The sequence below is a fragment of the Varanus komodoensis genome, unplaced genomic scaffold, assembly GCF_004798865.1.
Source record: "Varanus komodoensis strain SLA01 unplaced genomic scaffold, ASM479886v1 scaffold13_1, whole genome shotgun sequence".
Taxonomy (NCBI): Eukaryota; Metazoa; Chordata; class Lepidosauria; order Squamata; family Varanidae; genus Varanus; species Varanus komodoensis.
The window spans coordinates 2587704-2593703 of record NW_025335408.1 but is presented as its reverse complement, the minus strand read 5'-3'; the positions used below and the strand labels follow the sequence as shown (position 1 = coordinate 2593703).

The following is a 6000-nucleotide window of genomic DNA, read 5'->3' as shown; positions in this document are numbered from 1 at the left end:
TGCAGAGGCTGTACTGCAAGGTGCACCAGAGATGGGGGAACAGGGGCAGCAGAGAGCTGCTTGCGCTTCTGCCCCACTTGTGGCTTTCCTGGGCACTGCTGTGTGAACAGAAGGCTGGATTAGCTGGACCTTGGTCTTATCCCACGCGGCTCATCTTAGGAACAGCTGCTTCTCCTCCCCAATAAGAGCGGCAGCGCTGAGCAGGTTCTTGCTCTTTTCGCTTCTAGGCGTGCTTGATCTCGAAGTCGGCAGGCAGGCAGGCAGCAGCCGGCTTGGCCATGGATCGCCCAGTTCCGCCCCGCGCTTCCGTCCCCGAGTCTTCGCCAGCCCACTCCGCGCGCTTTCCTCTTCTTGAGCCACCCGAGGGGAAGGAAGAGCGCAGCCGAGCGCCAGGCGCCTCCCCGCGGCCGTCTCTCCCACCCCCCGCGCGCTTTCTCGAGCTCGGGCAGCCTCCGCCCCACGTAGCGAAGGCGCCTGATGCTGCGCGAGCGCCGGGCTGCCCTTGACACCAATCCCTCCGCGCCGCAGCGGGCAGGCAAGAGCAGAGCGCAAGCCCGCAAGGCGCCGCCACCGCGGCCTCCGCGTCCCTCCCGCCTCAGCCGGCGGCACCGAAGGCCCCTCGTCCTCGTGCCGCCTCCTCCTGGGCCGCCTCGAGCAGGCCACGTCACGGGAAATAAATAAATAATCCCAGCCAGCCAGTGACAGGCAGCGGGAGCCGGCGGCGGCGGCGGCTGGACGCTTAGAACCAGCCCACCTAGCCACCACCCGCCCACCCAGGCTAGAGAGCAAGAGACAGAGGGAGAGAGCAGGTAACGTAAAACGGATCCACGCAGTGGCGGTTTCATCCTTTTTCTTCTTTGCAATCTTGGCGCAGCTTGGGCAGGGCTTTTCCCGGGATGTAGGCAAAAGGGTGCTCTCAGTGGCGAGCCTGCGAATACGCTGGGCTAGCCACGCGCATGGTCGGCCGCTTTGTGTTTCTGTACCTGCTGCCGCTGCTGCTGCTGCCGCTGCCGCCGCCGCCGCTTCTGCCGCCGCTGCCGTCCTTGGAGGGCGCCGCAGCCAGCACTGTGTAGGAATGGTGTAGCCCGCCTGGGTGCTGCTTGGCAGGCGCGGACCGCGAAGAAGAAGCGTCTGCGTCTGTGCTCGTCGCCTCTGCCGCCGCGGGAGTGTGCCGGTTTGGATGAGGTGCAACCATGTGGACGCATCACACACGCGCGCAGGGGGGGGGGGGCTTTTAGATGTTGCGGGTGTGCGCGCGGGAGAGACAAAGGATGCCTACCACTAAACCGCAGTTCCAAGAACTGATGCCGGGCCAACGTTATCATGAGCAAGAGAAACGACCAAAGACAACCTTCCCGCGCCCGTCCCTGCGGGACCGCTCGCCCTTGGATTCAGGTGGCGAAACGAGCTGTCAGCGCACAACACTCTAGCCCCGCCACACGCACGCCCATCCAAAAGTGACCGATGTCATCCATCTAAAAAAGTCACACACACCGACCCATGCGTCAGTCGTGATGCACACGGCCGCCCCTTCCCCCAACCTCCCAGCCAACCCCACGTAACCCCGAAATATCACACTGGGCACGATGCAGTCAATCGGGATGAAGCCTTTTTCCCCTCCCACCCCACCCAGGCCCAACTCATGCAGTGCCCGCCACCCACCAGGTCCAGCGCCATCCCTGCAGCTCCTCTGGGTCCTCTTCCCCCGCGCTCGGTTAAAGAGCAAGCGCTTGCAGAGGGAGGCCGCTGGAGCGAAGCAAGGTTGCGCGGTCTTTCTCTTCTCCCAGCCCCAAGAAGCCATTTTGAACGTGGGTCGTCCTGAATTGGGGCCGTGGGGTTGGAGATGGTTCTGGAGGTGGCCAGTCGCGAAGCTGGGCTTGGCGCCTGGGCAGGGGGATTTCGTCCCGTGGTACTCCTACTCAGAGTAGGCGCACTGAACTGAAGGTGCATGGGATGTGACCGCATGGCACAAGCCGGGTGTGCAGGCGCTCGAGCGCAGAGCTAGAAGCTCAGCCGGTGTGCGTGTGCGTGCGTCACCCGGAGCCAATAAGTTCGTGCTGCGCCTTCGGGGCTGCGCTGCCGCAGGAGGAGCGGGAGTGGGTGGCGCGGCATCGATGGCGGCATCACGCGCGTGTCTCTTTATCCAGCTCAAGGCTCCTCCTGTGCAACGGAGGCCGCGCTGGGGAGGGGTGGGGAGGCTGTTCATGCTGGGTCCGCGCCGGGCTGGCTCCGTAAGGCTGGGCTTCGTTCGCCTTCAAATCCCCGAGGAGGGAGCGGGCGAGCGAGCGGGGGTGTGACCCGCGATGCTGGAGCCCACCGAGGCTGCTATAGACAAGCCAGGCAGGGCCGCGAGCAGGCGGCGCTTCGCCTTGCGCCTAGGGTGAAGCGTCTTCCCGTTTCCAAGGCCCCACCTCGGCCGCGGCCAATGGGAACGCCCTCGCCGGCTGCCGAAAGGGAGCCTTCGCGGCCGAGGAAGGAGGCAGGAAGCGGATCTGTCTGCGCAGGGAGGAGGGAGGGGCGCCCAGCGGGGTGAGGCTTGGCCGGGCCAGCTGCAGCCGGTTGGTTCTTGCCGGCGTCGGATGCAGGCAGAAGCCACGTGCGGTGAGCCTCTGCTGCCGGGATCTCGGTCGGTGGAGAGCGTCGGGGTTCTTCGCCGATGCTGCCGCATGCCTTGCTAGCTCAGCCCCAGGGCCCTGGCAGGGATTCTTCGCCCTTCGCCCGTGGCGCTTTGGAGCTGTCCAAAAACAATGGAGCTGCCGCATGAGGAAGCTCCAAAGATCTGGCGACGGAGAAGAAGGAATCCTGTGGCAGTTCTCTCCAACCTGATCCATTCTAGATGTGTTGGACTGCAACTCGTACAAGTCTAGAGCACCATGATTTTATCAGACTTGGAACTGTGGAGGTTGTAGTGGGGCACATCTGGAGAGCACCAGCTTGGGGAAGGCAGGCATATGCCGTTGTGGCACAAACTGCTACATATCTAGGATTAAGTCCTATTCAGTTCATTATGACTTCGGAGTAGACAAGTTAGATTTGTGTTGTATTTCCTCCCATGCATTATGCGCGTCTTAAAGACTTTAGGAAGGACCTTCTCACAAATTGATGTTACTTGGGTATGTGTAAAAAACAAAAAAGTCAAGTTTTTCCTGGAATATCCACATTTATTTCATTGGTACCCAAACCAGTATGTTCGCATTTAACTTTCTTCTTTTGCTCTACCTTTCTGTAAGAGCTACTAATGGCAAGCTTATTTCAGCACACTAATTCTTAGTTGTTCTGGAATTACGTTTTCAGGGTAAGATAGCTGAGTTCAGACAACATAATTGTTGTTGAATGATAGGTTAGCTTGTCTATGTTTTTGTTGTTTAGTCACAAAGTCATGCCTGACCCACTATGACCCCATGGAGAGCATTCCTCCAGGTTCTGTCCTCCACCGTCCCTCAGAATCCACCCAAACCCACACCCACTGCCCCAGTGACTCCTTCTAGCCACCTCATCCTCTGCCGTCCCCTTTTCCTTTTGCCATCAATCGTTCCTAGCATCAGTGTCTTCTCCAGTGAGTTGTTCTTTCTTATTAGGTGGCCAAAGTATTTGACTTTCATCTTCAGTATCTAAAGAGCAGTGAGGTTGATTTCCTTTAAGATTGACTGGTTTGATTCCTTTGCAGTCCAAGGAACTCTCAGGAGTCTTCTCCAGCACCACAATTTGGTAAACCCCATGGACAGTACCAAAAACCCAGTCTATATACAGTTGTGTTAATAAGTCATGGCTTTTAACCACAAAGGGAATCAGTGGTTTGTAGTGTTGTGACCTGTGGGTTGATCTCCACAGTTTGTTATCTTGCTTGAGTTCTGACAACAAGACAGCCCACAATTTGGGAACAACCCACATTCATCCTACGCTCAAAAACTGAGTGTGGGCTATTGTGCGGTCAGAATCCATTCCTCCCAGAGGGATGACAACTTCTATCTTTTAAAAAACAGATTTAGTCCTGGGAGCAATGATTATTTCTTTCCACACCAACCTGTTGTGATCAACAGTGAGGGCACTTCTGTGCACCTACCTGTGAGTAGTTCAGCAAGTGGGCATGAGGATCACAGCCTGCTCAATACTGGTTCCCTAGTTGTGGAGCCCTGCTCTAATACCTTTTCACTAGGCCTCACTATAGTCCTTCAGGCATTACAGCCCTTGCCTTGGCCTATAATTGTGACAAGTCTTTATTTCATATTCCTGCAAATAAGAGGTTAACTGTTTTCAATTGCTACCTTTGATTGTTGGGCTGATTATGATTTAATTGAGTTTCTCGCTAAAAGGCAGTTTCTAAATCTTTCATACAATTAATCATACAAATTAACTAGGCAAAGGCATTTGGATCATTCTTTTCGTTGTTTGTTGTATTCATGGCATAGGTTCAGTGGAAGCCCTCTCCACCATGCAAAATGCTGATGAATCTCACTTGTTCCTCAGGAATCAGTGAGCTAAGATGATTCCCTTGAGGCCTAAATGGTCTTAATTGGTTTAGAACTTTGTAGTCCCACAGATGGCTACCCTATTTAAGGTATGTGTGATCTGGACTTTCTGTTTTTATAGAATCCACATTTTTTATTTTTAATTATCAGACAACTTTAGATTCGAGTACATATAAATGAACCATTTGAAGGGTAGGCCTTACCTGCCTTAGCTGTATGTCATGGAGAAAAGCCTTCAAATATCTGCAGATCTTCAAATTTAACTAGATATGTTCATACATGGAATTTGAAGTGATATGATACCTGCTCTTCTTTTATATCAGGGGACTTGAAAGTCTTTTAGCCAGAGGCAAAACTCCATTTCAGAGAAGCTCTTGGAGCTGGCAGTGGTGGGCAAGTTCAAAATGCCAGCAAGTTTTTGGTTGAGGGCACAATCCTATGTATGTTTGGATAGAAAAGAAGCCCTACAGTTCCCAGCCAGCATGGTCTAGGACATTTTTTGTGTGAATACTGCCAGTGAGTAAGATTTAGGAGAGGCCTCTCAATCTCATAGCATGGTGGGGAGAATATGATCAAAATCACTAAATGATCAAGGGAAAGAAGGTAGGTTTATTAAAAGAGGATAAATAATTAAAGGTTATTACTACTTAATAGCTTTTGCATGTCCAAACAAAAGCTTATAAAAGGGGTAAGAGAGGCCATGATAAAAATGTTAGTTTAAGTTACACCCTTGCTTTGGGTCTCTGTAAGAATTAATATCTGATTGTAGCATGTAATTATTTTCAGGTACTTGAAAATTCAACTTCAGTCAAGACAAAATAAATCAATAAAGTACTTGCTGAGTTTCATGGGTGAAAGTAGAGTGGTACACACATGATAATCAATGTAAACATCTCTGTAGGGGTGCAGTGGAACTAATGATCACCCCCAGGCATAGATCCCAAAGCTATTTATGTGCTAATATTCAACTATAAAAATGTGAGCAACTGGCAGAGCTTCTCTGTGGTTGTGAAAGTAAATAGCCTTCCCTCTGATTAACCCCACATAGCCCAGACATATTTCACTTTAGAGTAGCATGCAGGATTTCTTTTAGCCCGAGGACAGAATTCTAACTTGGAGAACTTCCTGGAGCCTGTATTTCACTAGTGGACATGGCTAAAGGAGCAGGGCCAAAACTGTAAATGTCAGCATACATTTTAGCTGAAAGCACTTAACCGACAGTAATTGAGCCTTAGGGAAGAGATTCCAATTTTTAGAATGGGAAAAAGCCTGGACAGAAGGTACCACAGAGGTAGGTTGAATCTGCCCATTGGTCCAACACCCTGATGTGACATTGAACCCAAGAGATAGTCTGACCCATTGAACCCAAGGGATGGTCTGATGGTCTTCTCCATGCTTCCTATGTAGGACATAGTACAACTCATTGCATACGAATTCCTCCTACATCAAATGGAACAGTTCTGTGCTAGCCTGTGGTGCTGAAGAGAGAATCCTCCATGCACTGCAGACTGTCACACAGGGAAAAGCCGCA

At 52.3% G+C, this 6000-nt stretch overlaps 1 protein-coding gene across 1 annotated transcript in view; it reads left to right on the top strand.

The window, feature by feature from the left end:
* Positions 1–681: 681 nt before the first annotated feature.
* Positions 682–6000, top strand: part of SLC16A7 (solute carrier family 16 member 7) — a 119188-nt gene continuing 113869 nt past the window's right edge. Inside the window, exon 1 of the mRNA XM_044422896.1 lies at positions 682–809. The gene's annotated coding sequence lies outside the window, so the exon portion shown is untranslated. The remainder of the gene's footprint in view (positions 810–6000) is intronic.